Source organism: Siphateles boraxobius, unplaced genomic scaffold (genome assembly GCF_051911475.1).
Source record: "Siphateles boraxobius isolate OS27281-9 unplaced genomic scaffold, OSU_SipBor_1 3, whole genome shotgun sequence".
NCBI lineage: Eukaryota > Metazoa > Chordata > Actinopteri > Cypriniformes > Leuciscidae > Siphateles > Siphateles boraxobius.
Window position 1 is genome coordinate 16,418,375 of NW_027508919.1, and position 19,438 is coordinate 16,437,812.

Consider the following 19,438-nt stretch of genomic DNA (forward strand, 5'->3'; position numbering starts at 1 on the left):
CATGTTTACAAGTTATTTGTTAATAAAATGGAGTGTATTTTGAGGAGGGTATGCAGTCATGTGCGGCTTTGATCCTGGACTGCTGTTGACCGTAATTGCCTGTATATTGACGGCTTCTCTTTTAATTAATTACTTGAGCTCGTTCAGCTCACAGCTATAGTTTGTTTTGCTATTTTTGTATCTCAGATGAGTGGGATTGATTGTCAAAGTCTGATAATAACTCAGACTTTGTGAAAGTCAAGTACATTAGAAAAAACAGAGATTAAAGGAGCAGGAAGATGCGCTGTAAGAAAAACAAAGCTGTACTTCAGCTGTTGGTGGCGCTTTGTGCCAGTGCATGCATTCATGTTTACTGCTCATGCACAAACAGATGTCATGTCAGTATGACAGTTAGTATGTTGTGCATCTGTAATACATTTGAGCTTGTGTTTATTATGAGTTTCCTCTCTTCCTGCTATTTTGGCAGTGGTACGGTAGTGGTTAAGGCTAAAGAATGATAACCGGAAGTTTGCTGGTTTGATGCTCACAATGAAGAATCCCAGTAGATTGACATGAAATGTGTACTTTTTCCATTTTGTCCTCACATATTTTATCTGGGGAATTCTGCAGAATGCATTTAAACAAGACATATGTCTGAATATGGCTATGTCTTATAGGTTGCCAGAAGAAGTATGTGAAATGAGTATATAATTAAGTAGTGCTATGTAGACTAGAAGTTTATCTTAGAGATATTATACTGTACGGCTGATAACTATATCAAGTGCAGATAAACTATATCAGCTGATAAATGTCCCGTTGCTGTTCCTCTTTCTCATGCGACTGATATCAGCTCTACTATCCATCATTATTGCTATACAGTGTGGAATGGAGCTCTCTATGTGTTTTTCGCCAGGGTACAGGAAAGCAGCAATGGGAACTGCCGTCACCGCCTCTGACACTGGCTGTCACAGCACAGTCATCCAGCATTCACACCTCTCAGCCTGACGAGTCGCTCGAGATGCCACACACACGCTCCTGACAGACACCTCAAACAGTCGTCATTCTCTTCATCATTAACAACATCCTGGCACACTTTTAAACACTGCTCTAGCAAATACTTATTGACTCGTGGTTTGTGCTGTCTGAGGAGGCAGGTAGAGATGAGATAGAATTGTAAATAAAAGTACCAACAGTTCTAGAAGTGAGTGTGTTTGTGTATTTGGAGCTAAAAACTAAATACACTTTATGGGAATGTATAGGTAGGAAATGTGTTAAAATGCATCACTTTGCATCACTCATGAAAACTAAGCGCATTTTTGTCACACATGTGAATTTGTTTTATTTACTGTTTTAGAGTCTAATTTTTGCACCTGCAGAAATCAATGTTTAATAATTATAATTTATAATATTAATTTATCTCAAATAAATTAATTGTACTGTTGAGTACAATTAATATTGTTATTAATTATTATATGCAATTTATATAATATATTTCAGATTATAGATAGATAGATAGATAGATAGATAGATATATAGATAGATAGATAGATAGATAGATAAAATAGCAGCAACAGTAATATGATAACATACACCAACGTCTCAATTACAATCACACAGCTGGAACTATAACAAATAAAATGTGTATACCATGTTTTATAACATGCATTTGACAAACATTCACAGACACATGTAGTTTGCTCAGGCCCACACCCCCTCTCACTGTCCAACACACAACACAGGTCTTCCTACTATTGTCAGGACTAAGACCGCAAGTGCCGCTCATTACTCTGGGCTGATTGTCGACATTTCCGGACCAAATTATAAAAAGCAACAGCAGAAATCCACACGCCCTGCCATCAGCAGCCTGGCACCTCAAGCCAGCAGGGGTACTGAGGGAGTCACCTGGAATGTCGGTACGGTACAGTAAAAAAGACGGATTAAAAAGAAACACGTCTGCCAGCCACAGTGTTTACTTTTATTCTGATCTCTCTGACAACAGCTGAATCTTTCAGCTTCTTTCTGAAGTCACTCTGCTTGTGTTCACACTCCTTCTCTTTTTGACCGGTAAACACCAGCCAGTGAATTCAGTCCTTGTCAAACACAGCTCTCAGAACTGACAGGGGTTCCCCGCCAGTTCTGCTAGATTACAGAAGAGCAGGGGAGGTCAGAGCAGACTGATGGCTGACTGGAGGGACAGATGAAGAGATGGATGAGGTGAGGAAGGGAGATCCGCGGTGCTTTCCTCCTCTCGCAGCCTCACTCGTTTAGGCTGTAATGAGGCGTACGACAGGCTGTTGGATATCTCTTTGTCTACCCCTCTTTACATTCCTCTCATCTATCTCATTCTCTCTCTCTGTCTTCTTCTCTCTTTAGGTGCTGATCTCTAATGCTTCAGCCAGAGACATTGGTTTAGTAGACATCCCTGTAAGCCCTGTGATGAGGGTACAGGGTTATCAGCCAGTTAAATTCAGGTTTGAACATATAGGCTATATGGAATATATGTCATTAAAAAGTCAATTCACATAGATTTTTCAATGTGACAAAATGAAGCAATTTCAGACAAGCAAGATTTCTGTTTTACAGAATAACAACTGTGGGTTGTGGGTATGATTAAGCTGATTACATTGTTTGTGTATTTCGTACCAACTTTTTCCTAACAGAACTAAATTTTGATTTCTGCAGGTCAAAATTTGAGATGTTTTGTATATATATACAAATATATATATATATAATATATATTTGTAATGCAAACTTTGAAATAGGTTTCAAAAAACAGGTTTTTGAAAACAAGTTTTTTTTTTTAACGATACTGGTATCATTTCCATGTAAACAAAACAAAAACGATGAGGGCATGCACATGCCTATTACGTGTTTAGTCTATAGGCATTCGCGTTTGAATGTGTATGTGCGCAGACGCGTAGTGACATTGCCAACTACTTGTCTTACATGCATAATACAGCGTTTTTAGTTGTTTTCGTGGATCCGTGTGAATGGGAATAATTTTGATAACATTATCATCTATATAAAGGAAAAAACTTTAAGTTTCTGTGTAAATGTACCCTTAATTCATTTATCGACACATCAGCTCTGGAGAAAACAGTGATGTCATCGTCCAGCTCAGTTCAGTTCTCATAATACAAAATCATGCACAACTGTTTGTACAGTCAGATTTTTCTAGGAATCTAAAAAGAAAAGAAAACATTCTACCAGCACATCAAGATAAACAGAAACTATGGAGGAGATGGCCCAAAATTACAGATTTATTCATGCATGACATCACTGTTTGTGGGTGGGCCATGTGTCATTTTAAATGAATGGTGACTGCCAAAGTCCACAACCCTAAGACACGCTAACCTGCCTGTTACAGGTGAGCTGTGACTCAGCATGCGTTGATCCCAGAGGACAGCAGACGTGTCAATCAGGCCGTTTTGTCACCAGCTGCGTGTAACAGATCACAATCAGTGAAGCACCGATAACAGCCATTGTAAAGTAGTGCGGTCTGCTCTTATTTCTCTCTCTCTCTCTCCTGGCTCAGTGCCTGTGGTGACTGTAGGTCGGGCCGTGCTGCACGGGGCAGGCCTGTTGACGGCTGACGGTGGTGTGATGGATTGGTTCCCGTGGAAACAGCCTGCCTGGCTATACATCACCCAGAGCTGAAACTGCTGCCTGGAGCAACATGGGGGAACGTCCACTTGCCATACTCTCACTAACCCCCCTCGCATCAATATACACATAGTCTTTAAACTATATTATTAAACATTATTATTTTTAAACTACCAAGGGATACCCTTCCGTTTGAATTTTGTGCCCGATTTCTTATGTGCCTGGTTGGGTTGAGTGTATGTTTTTGTGACAGTGGAAGGAGGTTGGCTGTTGTGTGGTTGGTCTGTCTGGTCTGTTTTTGACAGGATGAGGGAAAAGCAGCTTCCTGTCCCTTGTAGGGGGGATGATTTCAGGAGCAGGGAGAGCAAGAGGGGGTTTAAGCCAGATGTGAAACCTAGTTCAAAGGTCACGGCGTAGCAAAGCTCTCCTTCCTGCAGTCACACACACACGCTGTTATTTTCTGCATCTCAAGCATCTTTCTGTCAACAGAGCATCTCTGTGAGCCTGTGTTTTGGGGTCTCCCTCCCAACTTCCTGAAGAGGCGAAGACAGAGTTGATGAGCCTGGTGTTGTTTTTGCAACTCAGGTTCATTAAAAAAACCTGCGGCAACATTTCTGCAAAATATTATGTTGCTTAATGCACGTTTCACACACTTTCAAAGTGAGATGTCAAGTGAGTGGCACTAAAAGTGCATTTTGGCAACATTGAAACTGGCAAAATTGTATTATGTTAATTGTTGTACGTGACAGGTAAAAGGTTAATGTGTTTAAACCCCACTCTAATCCTAACCAATAGTGTTCACAAAAACTGAGCGCTCTCCATTGCAAGGGCAACGCTGAACCAGGTGATCTACTCAGCATAACTTTACTACATCAGAAAAGCCATAGAAATGGAGCAAGCGGATTATGTGATGCAAATGGCAATATGTATTAATTTACAAATCATGTATTATGATAAAAAAATGTTTTGAGGTCATAACATAGTATTGTGCAAGGAACTGTGTGAAAATGAGTCTTTATAAATAGATCATCTGAAGCTGGCCAATAATCACAATTTGTGTGAAAAGAAATAAAAGTCACTGGTGTTTTACTGCCACTAATGTTCTTTACAGCTGGAAACTGCAGTGAATTGTAGGTAGGTAGATGCACATTTTTTTCCAATGAGACTAAGTTGTGTTTTTGAAGTGGAAGGCATGTGGGGGTTGGGGAGTATGACCTTTTTATTTTGCTTATCTTTTTCTACCCTGACAATGTCAGAAATCACAATGTCAGTTGGTTGGGTTGAGGGAGTATTCATACTCAAATATGTACATCTTTTGCATGAGCTGCATGAATCTTTTAATTTATAGCTCAGTGCAAATGAATGAAGCAAGAAGTGAGAAAGATAGGAGGGTGAGGAAATCAAAGGAACCTAGAGAAGTGTAAAAGATAGATGAAATGCACTTGTGCGGCCCCGTTTGCTTCTGTGCTCAATTACGAAGTGTTTAGAGCGGGGCTAATCTGCCTACACAGCTTGAGCGTGGCACTTAACAGACGACTCCTCGTTGAGGGTGTCCAAACAAATCAGAGGTGTAGGAACAAAACAAATAGGCAACGTAGTGGCAGAGCCCAATTTCACACTTCATTTGAAAAACAAATTGAATGAATCTTTCCAGATTCACTGTTGGATCAAGGAATACAGGATTGAGTCAAGTACTCCTTCCCTCCTCCTACAATAATCTATAATCTAACTCGTTCCTGAATCTTTGCTAAACCACTTATCATGCAAACCAGGAGCAAGAGAACAAGAGAGAAAGAAAGAGCACCAAACACCATCAAATTTATGGTATTCTTCCTGTGAATTCAGGTCACAAAAATTTCCTGCATTTGTCCGTGAGGATCTCAGCACCATATATCACATGGACCTTTTATGAATTTATTTACCCAGCCAGCACTCTCCGTGCACCCGCATTTCCTTTGCTTCTTTCTGCATCTCTCAGGAAGCGGCCATGTGATGGCCACATAAATCCTGGGTCCTTTTAGAGCATTTTTACTAATTAACATCCCACTATTCATGAACACTTATACCATGATGCATTAAATAGAAAAATAAGGCAGCTAATTTACAAGCACTCATTTACAATTCAACATCAAAACAGGCAAAACCAATCTCTCACAGTAAATTCAACCCAAGCAGGCCCATAATCAAACAACAATCCTTCTTCATGCATTTTTAATGTTTCTTCTTAATATAGTTCATGACTTTGACCTGGATACTACAAAGAGCAAACTCTATGATGCACTTGTTGTATTATGTGTTGTATGTAATTGTTTCGGATAAACTTTCTCCCATTCCTGTTTATTATGCAGCTACAACTATGAGCAAGTCAATTTATATATATATATTTATACACACACACACACACTTAAAAGTTTGAGTCGGTAAGATATTTTAAGCCTCATATGCTCAGAGACAGCATTTTTGAAAAATACAGTAAAAACTCTTTTGTGAAATATTATTACAGATTTTCTATTTTATTATATTTTCAAATGCACTTTATTCCTGTGATGAAATTACCATTACTTCAGTTTTTAGTGCGACATGATCCATCAGAAATCATTCTAATATGCTGATTTGCTGCTCAAGAATAACATCTTATTATTATCAATGTTGAAAAGCTATGCATCTTAATATTTTTGTTATACATTTTTTCATGATTCTTTGATGCACAGAAAGTTCAAATGAACAACATTCATTGATCAATTCAATGCATCCTTGATGAATAAAATAATTTGGAGTAAGCCATAGACTCATTTTAGGATGCCTTTTTATCCTTTTTTATTCTTGACAGCCTATTGAATTGTCTTTGTACGGTAAAGATCTAAGTGAAAATGTTTTAATTCTTCTGTTGTTTTTCCACTCTCCAAATAACAGAATACTGATTAGGAACAACATGAGGGTAAGTAAATAATATGAATTTTCTTTTTTGCGTGAACTATCCCTTTAAGATCTTAAACGCAACGATAAAAAGGTTGATCTCGCCATGTGAGTGCTGATTAGTTACCCCGCACCTTTATAACCCACAGGCAGATTGAATGGAGGTAGTTCAAAGCTGCAAGTTTGTACCAAATGTGTGCACATTCGCCTTAATGGCTATGCAGCTGCATATGGCATGCAGTGACAGCAAGACAGGTGTCTCTTTCCCTCTATGTAAACCTCCAGATATTCATTCAGGTTGCTCCAAAGACTCTCATCTGCTATTTCGAGTGTAATCTTGGTATTCATGCACATGCACGGCCCTGCGCTCTGCAAATAGTCATCTCCTCCCATACGCACGGACACGCGGACGGGTCACAGGAAGATGTGTGGATCGGGCAGAGCAGCAGAGCAGTAAACATTTCATTGTAATGGAATTTGTAATTTGATGATGTAGTAATGTAGAGGTCAGGGAACGCGAGCTTCAATAAAACAGCACACGCTGAGGCTCTCTCTCCGCTACATCCGTGAATGTTTATCCTCCACTTTTCAGTCCCCGTTGCTCTCATTATTGTAAAAAGGACTATGCAGAGGTAAATCTCACGTCTAATTGTTTTTATCCTCAAACATTTCAGCCACCAACCTTAAACGATAAGACGTGGAATGTGGGTGATCAGTGACATCCAGTAATAACAGTCAGGGGCCGTTAAATATGGCCCTGGACCCAGAGCCACCTCTCTATCACAGTGTGAGACCATTAACAGCACGGAGCACAGCCCTAAATCAGCAGCAATCACAGCGCTGCTGGTCTGGACTCCTCATTACACACATACACACACACACACACACATACAGCCATTGTCTGACCATGCTGCGCCCCAGACACACTCATCTGTCATGTGGGAGGAAACACAGATAAGGAGATCTGAGAGGAGTGAATGTGAGCAGTAGACCTTATTAATACGCACAAGTGCGGGGTCGATAAAAGCCATGTCCACAGCTATCTGGGGCCCTTTACGGCTTAAGACGGGCTCCGTGAGCCAAACGTCATCAGTCAATTTAGTGTTATTCCACATTCTAATGATAGAAGCCGCTCTGGCAGAGGAAATGCTGTGGTTTAGTGGTCTTCATGTGGAAGGAAGCAACCATGTTGTGACAGGACCACCCTTTATCCCTTCTGTCCTGTCTCTCTCTCTCTTTCTCTCTCAGCATACACCTTTCAGAACACGCTTCTGACCTGTGACCTCTCTTCCTGGTTGGACTCAAATCGTAAACAGATGAGCTGTCTGCCAGGCTCTTCTCTGCTTAGTTTGTTCCATCTCTTTGGCATTATGATGCTGAAGAGATGGCTGTTGGTCAATCAAAAGGGAGATGAATTGTAAAAATATTGTACTATTTTAAAGCTAAATAGCAAAAATAACAATTGTTTACAAGCAGGTTTCCCAGGAATACTTTCTCTGTCTTGTATTGGTTGAACAAACAGGTAGCACCGCCTTTTCACAAGCTTTAAATATATGCAAAATATTTGTATTGAATTTGTCTTTTAAATACATTTATAATAATAGTGTTATTATAACATTAATATAATAATATTAAATATATTTACCAACAATAATGTTTGTTTTCAAACAGAAGTTTGTTTCCCAGAAGACCTCCTGCCATTGGTCGAACAAACTGATTTTTTGCTTTTTAATACAGAATTCCCAAGCTCTAAAGCTTAACTAGAAGAAAAACCAATAATTTACTAAATATTCCCATGACTTTTTAATTAATTTCCATGGCTTTTCCAGGCCTGGAAATCAATATAGAGTCATTGAGTATTTAAATTGCTCGATCAATATGATTTCTCAATGAGATTCTTCAATTGTACTTTTGTTGATGAATTGGAATTGGTGTTAAGTAATTTCCTGTCTGTAGTACAAAAAATCCAAAGAGTACGTGAAGAGAAATTTTAATTTGGTAACATTATCACTATCTGAGATCACATTGCGCCACATTAACAGAAAAGAATAAGATAAAATAAGCTAAACTAGATTGCAGATATTAAGTTTCATTTCTCATGATGAAAGCCTATTGAAAGAAAGTGGCCATGCTACAGAGGTGAAGCTTTAATGCCTGGAAGAATTATTCCTGCTCGATTACAGATCAATATTGCCCAGTTCTTACATACACTGATATTCATTACTGTATTTGCCTTATAATTTCTGCATCTGTTTTTTTTCCCTCCAACCTCCTCTGTTCTAAAGGTACCAGCACTTAAGGCGCTGAGCAATTATGGAAATGGAGCTCAGCATCCCTCCATCGCTCCCACTCGGAATAGACGAGGCGGCAGCGGCTTGACGGCTAATCGATGAGCGCTCTCCTAAGAGCAGCATTGCGACCTCTGACCTCTGTAAGCCCGGCTTCTGACAGCTGACAAAAGGAGAGCTTTATTTGACTGAATTAGAAAATTGCATCATTCCATTTCGCCTCATGGACAGAAAAATAGAGAGAGGAAAAGACAAAGACAGAAGCGGGAGGTACAGGGAATGATTGTCAGTTTAAAAACAAATACAAACATACAGTAGAAATCAGGCCATGAGAGACAGGAAGTTATTTAAGCGCTGGTGCTGGCGTTTGAATCACTGCCTTCCTCTAAACTCTATACATTAATTGAGCTGTTTTTATCTGTTTTCAGTGGCATCGTCTTAATCTCAGTCACTTACTGTAAACATTCAATGTGTAATCTGCTCAGGAGATAAAACTCAACCTGTCAGAACAGAAGAATTAGGTAATTGGGTGGTATACGGCCAGCTGTTCGGCTTTTTACTAGAGTTAAACAACAAACAGTAATTTTGCCAGATTAGCCCTCCGCTGCTTCTAAAGCCAAGCCTTTATACCTGATCTTTAAAGCGATTCACCCAAAAATGACCGTTCTGCCATCTACCCACTGCACACTTAATCAATACTGACATTACTAGTTTGTTTCTCTCACAAAGCTATTGTATGGCTGTAGAAGACTTAAATGTTTTCTCTTACAGCATATCAGTCACTTATATGGTACATCTTTGGTTTGAGATCACATTGTCACCACTGAAAATATGTGGTATAATAGAAACAATTTTCACTCAACAAACAAACACTAAGAAATGGCAAGTTACAGAATGAGGAAAAACTGAAATAATATTTCCTTGTAATGCATTAATATTTGTTTTCAAAAAATCTTTATTACCGTGATTGCATGGAAAAGAGTTGTGTGCTCCATAGATGCGAGAAATCAGGGTTCGAGTGACATGAGGGCAAGTAGATGACAGAATTTTCATTTTTGAGTGTATTATCCTTTTAATTTTGAAATGAATGTGTGAATAAAAAAAAGAATATATACTTTTGTATTTCACATTTCGTTAAGTTGTACTGTATTTTGGATCAAATAATAAAAATGCAGCCTCTGAGCCTCGGTGAGAGTAAGAAGCTTCTTTCAAAAACATTAAAAATCGTTCCGACCCAAATAGTTTAAATGCCATGATTAAAGTGCTGAATGCTGAATCCTCTAATTGAGAAAACAATTAATGAATGCAAATGGTCTTTCCAGACAGTAGCGTGTTATAAGTGCAGATTGAAGTCTACAGGACATGTTTGTTGTTTTTGGGTGCTGGTGCTGTGCTGTCAGGGCTCAGGGTAGAGGGGAGTGCTAAAAAAAACAATGCAGACCATAGTGGGAGGCTGTAGTCCACTTCCTGTGCAGAGTGCACACTGGGAGGTATCAAATGCACAGACACGACCATCCTAAACAAAACAACACTACCTATAATTCTTAAACATCTGTGACTGACAGCTGTGTCATAGAGTATAGTCTGTGTAAAAATAGCTTACCTCAAAATGACCTGAGTGTAAATCTGGCCATGATGTGTTTTCATATGAGGTGGAAGCATCCTAACTAGTACAGCATATTTTCTCTTCTTTCCACTGTGTTTCTCTTTCTCACTCACCCTTCCTCTTTGGTCTAAAATCTCTTGCACAGAATGCCCTAAATAGTCGACGCACTGCCTCTGGAGAACCGGGACATAATTCATTTGGGTCAGTGTGGCTCTCGCAAGCCCTTCACAAACATCTGAACAAAAACAGATAGAAACACGAGTTAAAACCTGACTTCTACAGTGGCTTCCTAACTTTGCAACTGATTGCATAAAGATACATAGCACAACATTTTTTTAATAAAGCTATTTAATGATTTTAAAATTAATCTTTTTTTTTTCTTCCAAAACATTTGTTATATATAATGCTAATGTATAATATAAAGATACTTTTGTATCCAGGTTCTTCCACTAAGGAAAATTCTGACTTAATCTCACAATTGTGACTTTATTTCTTATATTTAACTTTCCACAATTACCTGTTTTATATTTTACTCTGGATATATCTTTAACACCAAGTATGGCGTCAGTAGAACGTTTCTGAAAGATGTTGCATCAAAAACACAGTAAAAAAAGTAATACTGTGTAATATTATTACAATCTAAAATAAGTGTTTTCTGTTTTGATTTATTTTAAAACCTGATTAATTTCTGTGATGCAAAGCTGAATTTTCAGCAGTCATTACCCCAGTCTTTAGTGTCACATGATCCTTAAGAAATCATTCTAATGATGAAAATGCTGTCTACAGAGGAAGCTACTCGATTTTTAGAACAGACCTTATATGTGTGCTTTTGAACAGTACACATAAAAAGGGCACACTCCTCCAAACTCTTCCGCAGTGTATCCCTAAAAAGATTGGCGGACAGGAGGTCAGGTGAGCTCTGAGGGAAGGTGAGGAACCAGTTCTGAATTCACCCAGAGCTGAACTAACACGTCCATCTATTTTTCATCCTCTGACCCTTTTGTGATCCAGAATATCCTTCACAGCCCTCTCACTCTCTCTCTCTCTCTCTCATTTTCTCTCTCTTCATCCAGCACTCACAGGGCTGTAACCTGAGCCATCCATTTACCCTGCCGGGGGCCACAGCTCTCTCTCTCTCATTGTCTGTATGTTAGTGTACGTGAACAGTGAATCAGAACATGTGCGCTTGTGTGTAGAAGTGGACCCTGACATCCCTTCAGGAGGACGCAAGACTTCAAGGCAACCTTGGAAGCGTTCAAGCTATTAATATTGACAAGATTAGCATTTTTATTTCTATATGCACATTAATAATAAAGATTCGCATTACCTCTCTGGCACTACATCACTCACGTACCAAGAGCATGCACTACACTTACCAAAACGTGTAAGTCAGCAGGTAAGACATGTTTGTAATTCAGACGATGCTAACACCCAGACCGGGGTGGCACAGACAGACACAGAGACAGGGAGGCTGAGGCGTCTCTTTCTGAGAGTGAGTGGTTCTCTTTCCTCAGCAAACACTGAAATCTGATTACGCATGGAGGATGAAACAGATGAGAAATGAGAGACGCCTCCACCAGCTCCTGCTAAACAGATCTGTGTGTGTGTGTGTGTGTGTGTGTGTGTGTGTGTGTGTGTGTGTGTGTGTGTGTGTGTGTGTGTGTGTGTGTGTGTGTGTGTGTGTGTGTGTGTGTGTGTGTGTGTGTGTGTGTGTGTGTGTTTGTGCACACTTTCTTTCCCAACCCCCAATTGTGACGCCAAAAATTTGATATTGTTCAATCACACATATAAGACCACGATTTGATTATTTTGAAAAGTCTCGACCTATCAGAGTGTCAGAATTTTACTTTTTCCAGCATATGATAGGCTTCTGCATATGTAAGTTTGCATGAAACAGAAGTTGTGATTGTCTTTTCTTTCCTTTTGTGACGTATGTCCACGTGAAACGGCTTTGGCTTCTCAAACAAGAAAAAAAAATATTGGATGGGACTTGATTTTATGTCTATCGGGAATTGATTGGATTGTTGTGGTTTGCTAATGCTGCAATCTCATGTGGGTGACAGGTTGTCCTGCCCTCATGCCAAAAATCACATGAGAGGAGAGGAGAGGAGCCGCTGCAAGTGAAGGGAAGTTATTCTGATTCGGGATTACAAGGGCACATAATGTGCACAGATCAACTATTTATAATAAACACTGCAATATTCAGTTTAAAAAATTTGAATCGTCAATTTTAATTTCATGTTCACTTTAACTAGCTTAACCAGCATGTCTCCAGTGAACCAGCTTCATGAAAAGCACCATGCTGATTGACTTGTACCATGGAAGTTTATGCTGGTCTAGATTGTTTTACTTTCAGCAAGGCAGAAGAAATCTCTCAAATCATGAATTTATCTTGTGAATTCGTAGCTGTAAGTGGCTAAATCAGTGCAGATTGTATTACAATAGCATTAGCACCATACTTTGCGTTGACTGTGTACGTGTGTTTCAGCACATAAAGAGAGTGAAAGAGCGAGAGTGTGTATATAAAGAGAGCTGGTGTCCGCTACATGATGAAAGCCCATTGACGTTTTAAAGCAGCTTCGACCTCTGCCTGCATCTGGCTGTCAATCACAGTTACCCACAGTCCCCTGAGGCAGTTTTGCCCGGCCCCAGGAAGAAAAAAATAAGACTGTGAAAGAGAGAGAAAGAAAGAAACATCAGGAACACAACAGGGAGGGAGCTCCAGGCCAGCCCAGTGAAGCCATCAACACCTTAGGGCTGCATAATCATCCACTACTCAGCAACTCTGCTGGCCTCCAACACACATTCACTGCACACTACAGTTCCCACAATCCTCTGCCCTAAGGCCCAAATGTACAGGTTGTCAATCAAATAGTTGAGTACTGATTGTGTGCTTTGAGATACGCCAATCCAATAGCTGCATTTGTCATCCTTGCATTCATGTTTGTAGAGGCTAGTGATCGAAACCCTGATGTATAGCATATTGACGGAGAAAGATAATGATTAGTGTTAGTGATAGACCTCTCAGGCAACCTTACTGACCTATACAGCGACTGCACCCCCTGTATTTATTGCCTAAACCTTAAGTCCTTGTTAATGATTTTAAGACCTACATTTCCAATTAGTGAACAAATGGAAGCAACAGATGTTTAAAGGGATAGTTCACACAAAAATTACAATTCTGTCATCATTTACTCACCTTTGTGTTATTTTAAACGTTTGACCTGTTTCGTTCTTCAATGGGATATAAAAAGAGATGTTTAGCAGAATGTACTTGTTGCTCTTTTCCATATAACGCAAGTTTATAACATCACCAGTCTCCAAAAAAAAAAAAAAAAACATTTTATTTTAGTGTGTGAAAACAGTGTGCTATTTTCCAATTATGCATTATTCAGAAGACAAGACTGAAATCTTACTTAATCCAACACATTTCCGAACATATATTTTAATATGACGACTTAAGATGAGTCAAACTAGCTTATACATACAACAACAGCTTTAGTTTCATGACGGATCAGCAGTGATGTCACTTGTTCAGTTGTTAATCAATTTTACGTTTTAGTATGCTTTGAATGTAATGCATGAGTCATGTGGATCGTCGTGATACTTTTATGATGTTTGAAAACATCACTCCCCATGCCACAGGATGCCAAACATCTTTTTCACGGAAGCAAGAAAGTCATATCAGCTATCATGACGGTGAGTAAATTATGACAGAACTCTCTTTCTTGGGTGAACTGTTCCTCATGGTATCCAATGTAGATTAAATTGTCATGGCATGGCATGGAGTTCAGACAGATATTTTTATTAGGCAGAGCTGATGAGTTTAGCAATTAGAGGAGTAGACATAAGGCATAATGTAGTCAGTCTCAGACAGTACAAACAAGATTAATTTCCAGATGGGCGCAATGTGTGGCACACACAACACACATACAGCCAACACGCTCGGGTCCAACAGCGAAAAGCACGTTCAGTGGTAAAAACATATTTGAGCAGTGTCAGCCACTGAAAAGGCTCTGTATTCTGTGTGATACTAATGAAACATACACGTACACAAACTAACACTGATTTGGAAAGACATACAGAGGCGTCCATTGAATACATTTGCTGTGAGAGGTCTAAACATCTCACCCTCACGGTAGCAACGTGGGAGATGTGCTTCCTTGAACACGTGATGAGGTCTAAAAAATTCATCCTATTAAAGTTCTTAATGTACATATCTAGTCTTATTATGACTGATTCATCTGTGCGTTATTACAAACTTGCCATCACTGTAATCTTTAGTCAAAATATCACTTTATTCATCCTCTGAAATTACTTTCTTTTTAAGTTGACATTATGTAGGCTGTGCAGGTTATTAAATTCAACATGAAATGAAAGTCTCTCCCTATAAACTCTATACACACATTCAATATTCAATCAACAATCAATGAATAAAAAAAAAGTTCCCATCCTACATTTGCGTCCAACACAGTACAAAAGATGTGTCGATACTTCCGTTTAAACACGACTCTAAATAATGTGAAAGCCATATTTTATTTTTAGTAGCCAAATAGCTACTAAAGCATTACTATGCCAATCTCACATTCATGCAAATTGGCATCTACGTAATGACCACTTTTTACCATCCAATTAATTCCCGATATATAAAATCAAATCTCGTCCTATTAGCATCACTTTGTAGAAGTAAAATTCATTGTGAATGCCAATTCACGTTCACTTAACAGAATAAATTCTGTTCTCTTTACCTGAATTGAATGAGAATGTATAGCAAAGTATTGACCTATGATGACATGATTGTGGCGATAAAAATAGAACAAAGAGAGAAAGAGAGAGACAGATGGATGACAGGGAAAATAACAGTGTGTGTGTGTGTGTTTAAAAGAAAGGTGATCTTCATGCAGAGTGAGGGAATAGGGCGGGAGCTAAGAGAAGGGGTATAAAGAGGCACATCTGTGCTTAACTTGCTCCAGGGCAAGTCTGTTCCCTCTGACACCTTCAAACACACACACACACACACACACGTATGTTCACACTCTTCCAATTTTATAAGTTTCAGTAATTGGGCCACTTATTTTACAATAAACTATTATTAGTAAACAATGCTTAACAGTTACAAAATCTCTTTCTTTCTGTCTTTCACGCCAACTTTTAAGCCTGACAATGCATATACTCATAGTTAATGTAAAAATCGATGTTTTGTGTTAAGTACAATATTTGTTTTTAAGAAAAAATAATGAAAATAGGGGAGCCCAGGCTTGCCGGTAAACTAAATTAGCATCTAATGCAAATGAGCGGGGTGCTTAATGGTGGAACAGGTGCAGGCAGGGCCCCTAAATGAGATAAATGAATAAAACATCCCTGGGCACGCCTGTGAAAGCTGACACAAAGTCAATGGCATGAATTATTCAGCAGTCAGCCGAGGCTGCGCGCTGCTGACCTCTCACCACAGGAAGTGCATCCCAAACACAACAAACCACAACAATGGACTTCAGACACGGGGGTTCCCTCTGTGCAGTACGCACGCAAAAACACACACCCACTGAGCCGTACACAATGCTAAATATAGATCTATGAAACCTTGATTGGTCTGACCATATGGATGAGAGAAGCCAATAGAAAATGTGTTCACAGCAAAAAAAATCATTTTCTCCGTTTAGCTTAAACTTTGTTTGTCTTTTTCGAGAAAAAGGTACATTTTATTGAGAACAAAATATGTGAGTATACATCATTTTAGAGCTTTTTCTTGCTCAATGCAATACTTTTTTTTGCCAATCATAAGAAAAATAAACTCAAAAATAAAATCAATAAATATTCAAAAAAACGACTTATGCAAGTATTTTTATTTGTATCTTGTAATAATTTCTTCGAAATATATGTGTCTATCTGTGTGTGTGTGTGTGTGCGTGTGTGTGTGTGTGTGTGTGTGTGTTGACAGAAATAACAGGATTACCCTGATGTCCCTGCGTGAGAGCATCCAGTGGAGAGAGGCAGGGAGAGGATGTTTTCCCAGCATGCCTTTTAGAGGGGAATCTGAGGTTGCTTAGGTTTAACGTTAATAAGTTGTATGTGTGGGCTTACTACAGAAAAAAGTTTGCAATTGGGAGAGTGCATCTGTTGCTGCAGAAGTAGACAGGAAGCCGCCCTGAAGTTTCGGTGACATCACCTTCCCCGGGAGGAGCACTTCCTGTCTGACATTCCTCAATCAACACACACATACTCATGAGGAAATGGCATACATCAACAATACCCTCCATATGAACACACACAAACACATGGTCTCATCCGCACACATGCTTCTTAAAACAACACATGTCTAATCTGTGTCACCACTAGTGTGTGAAAATGAGACCGTTTGGTTGTTTTTATTGGAGTAAAATGAAGTTTTCCTCTCTGTCTTGCTCATAAACACTCTTTCTCATCAGTAAGTGTTGTCAGTAGCCTTGAGTGGGTCAGATCTGTGTCTAAAGCGTATGAAGTGGATCAGTGATCTGGCTGATCCGTGGCTCTTATCTGTGAGAGCAGAGGAGGAGACTCTGACTGCCAGGGTTTCTAGCACTAGCCTGAAGGGCCGATCAGTCTTCCCAGAGAGCACAACCTCATGCCCCGTTCATGAACAACAGGCTGGACAAGCAGAGAGATAGAGCAGAGAGAATAGCTGTGTGTTTGTTTGTTTGTTTGTATGTGTGTGTTTATGACCAAATTAACCAATGTTGCCAATGTTATTTATGCAAAAATCCAGAAAACCACAAAAACAGTTTGTGGACTTGCTATATATATATATTTCTTTTTCTTTTTTTATAATAAATGAAATGTTGCTTAATAATATGCAAATCAGCATATTATAATTTCTGAAGGATCATGTGACACTGAAGACTAGAGTAATGATGCTGAAAAATCAGATTTGCCTTCACAGGAATAAATAACATTTCAAAACATTCAAATAAAAAAACGTTATTATAAAATGTGATCATATTTCACAAAATGTCTGCTTTCACTGTGTTGATCAAATGAACGCAGCTTTGGTGGGCATAAGAGACTTATTTCATAAACTTTAGAAAATCCTACCAACCTCAAACGTTTTTATTAACATTTGGAAACTGGAAATTTTATTTGCACCTTTGTGTTTCATCGAGCATTTTTTTAATGCAATATTATACAATTCGCTTAAAAGTATGTTTATGGAGAACTGTGTATACATGAAAATGTACCTGTAGCTTAAATCTGGGAAAATAAAAGCTTTGCCTTAGGCTTCTTTGTGTATGGAATATATTTTAAAAATGAAATATATTCACACAGCATAAGAAAACTTTCAAATGGTCTTTTTTCTTTTTATTTTGATGACAGTGGTAGCTACAGTCTAACAATAGTAAATGGGCTGGAGTTATAATTAATTACTTTAAATAATATATTATTAATCAGGTTAATTAATTAGCTTAATTAAAAAATAAATGTCAATGTGACATTTATAATTGTGCGAGTGAGAAAGCAACAGAGAAGGAAAGTGGGTGCTCGGTATATAGAGAGAGTAAAGAAGACAGAATGGTAAAGTTGTCAGGGGAGATCAGCACACACAGGGCCACACACACAGGCACGGGCGAGTGGAGAGGAGTGCATGCTCTTCTTTGGGAACCATCCAGGCGGATGATGGGATTGTTGACAGTGAGCTGCATATCTTTAACCCTGTATTAACTCTGAACAGCAGAGCTTGGCCTTTTATTATTCCTGCACCGTTTGGGCTTAAGTAGGCCACACATATACACCTATGCGCACAGACTCACAAATACAAGCAAGCACACACACACACACACTCTCTCTCTCTCTCTCTCTCTCTCTCTCTCTCTCCAGGAAGAGACTTTGTCACTCCATAGGAGCACATCACCTTTCAGCAGCTGTGACAGCCCAGCCTGGAGTCACGCACACTTTTTAAAGCTGATGCCCACATTTTCCTTGACTAGAACTTCTTATGCATCACTTTTAGAGGGAAAGACTGACCAGTTAATTTTCATAGAGAAGACAAACATGAAAACTGCAAATACTTTCCTTCACTGTATCACTGTCATTTTCATGGCTCGCACACACAGACACTCACGCTGAGCTCTCCACAGTCTCTCAGTCTTAATTGCCACACAATAGGGCTACAGACCGGACAGGATTACGTTAACAATGGGAGCCCCAGCTTGTGAGGATCACTCTCTGGCCACAGATCCAGAGAACAGCTCTGTGAAATAGAGCCCGCTAATCCACTAATGCAAACATACTGCAGGAATATAGCGCTGCTCGCTGTCACTGTCTCTTTCCCAAACATCCAATACTGAGGTGCAATTTTACTGCTCAGATGTTGCTCCTTCATAGCTCAGCGATAGATAGATAGATAGATAGATAGATAGATAGATAGATAGATAGATAGATAGATAGATAGATAGATAGATAGATAGATAGATGGATGGATGGATGGATGGATGGATGGATGGATGGATGGATGGATGGATGGATGGATGGATGGATGGATGGATGGATGGATGGATAGATAGATAGATAGATAGATAGATAGATAGATAGATAGATAGATAGATAGATAGATAGATAGATAGATAGATGTTAAATTAATTGTTTAAGTTCATAAACGGTCTCTTAATATTACAGTATGTCACTTTAGAAGAACTCATGCATTCTCATGCTGTTTTAAATAAAATAGCACATCCTGTGTGAGCGGCCTGTAGCAGAGCAGGAGCGAAAATGGTTCTGTGAAACATTACTTCCTGTTCTGCTTTAATGAGACCTGAAGGTCTTCTTCTAGAAGGTCAAATCTGGCCAGCAGTATAGTTGCGAGCCAAAGACCTCCATTAAACATTCAGAGAAAGGGCACATCAAGCCCGTTCCGTGGCGTTTTCCATCCTTCACTGTGTTATTTCTTTGTGAAGTGGATATCCAGATGCTGAAGATTACATCACAAATAAAGCCTTCCAGCGGGGTCAAGGCTCGCGACCGAGCGCAAAGCCACAGAACTCCCACGGTTCGCGCGGGAACTCTGAACTTTCTGCAC

At 39.2% G+C, this 19,438-nt stretch overlaps 1 protein-coding gene across 2 annotated transcripts in view; it reads right to left on the bottom strand.

Moving 5' to 3' along the window:
- Positions 1 to 19,438, bottom strand: part of ebf1a (EBF transcription factor 1a) — a 134,569-nt gene that overhangs the window by 94,755 nt on the left and 20,376 nt on the right. The gene's annotated exons all lie outside the window — the stretch shown is intronic.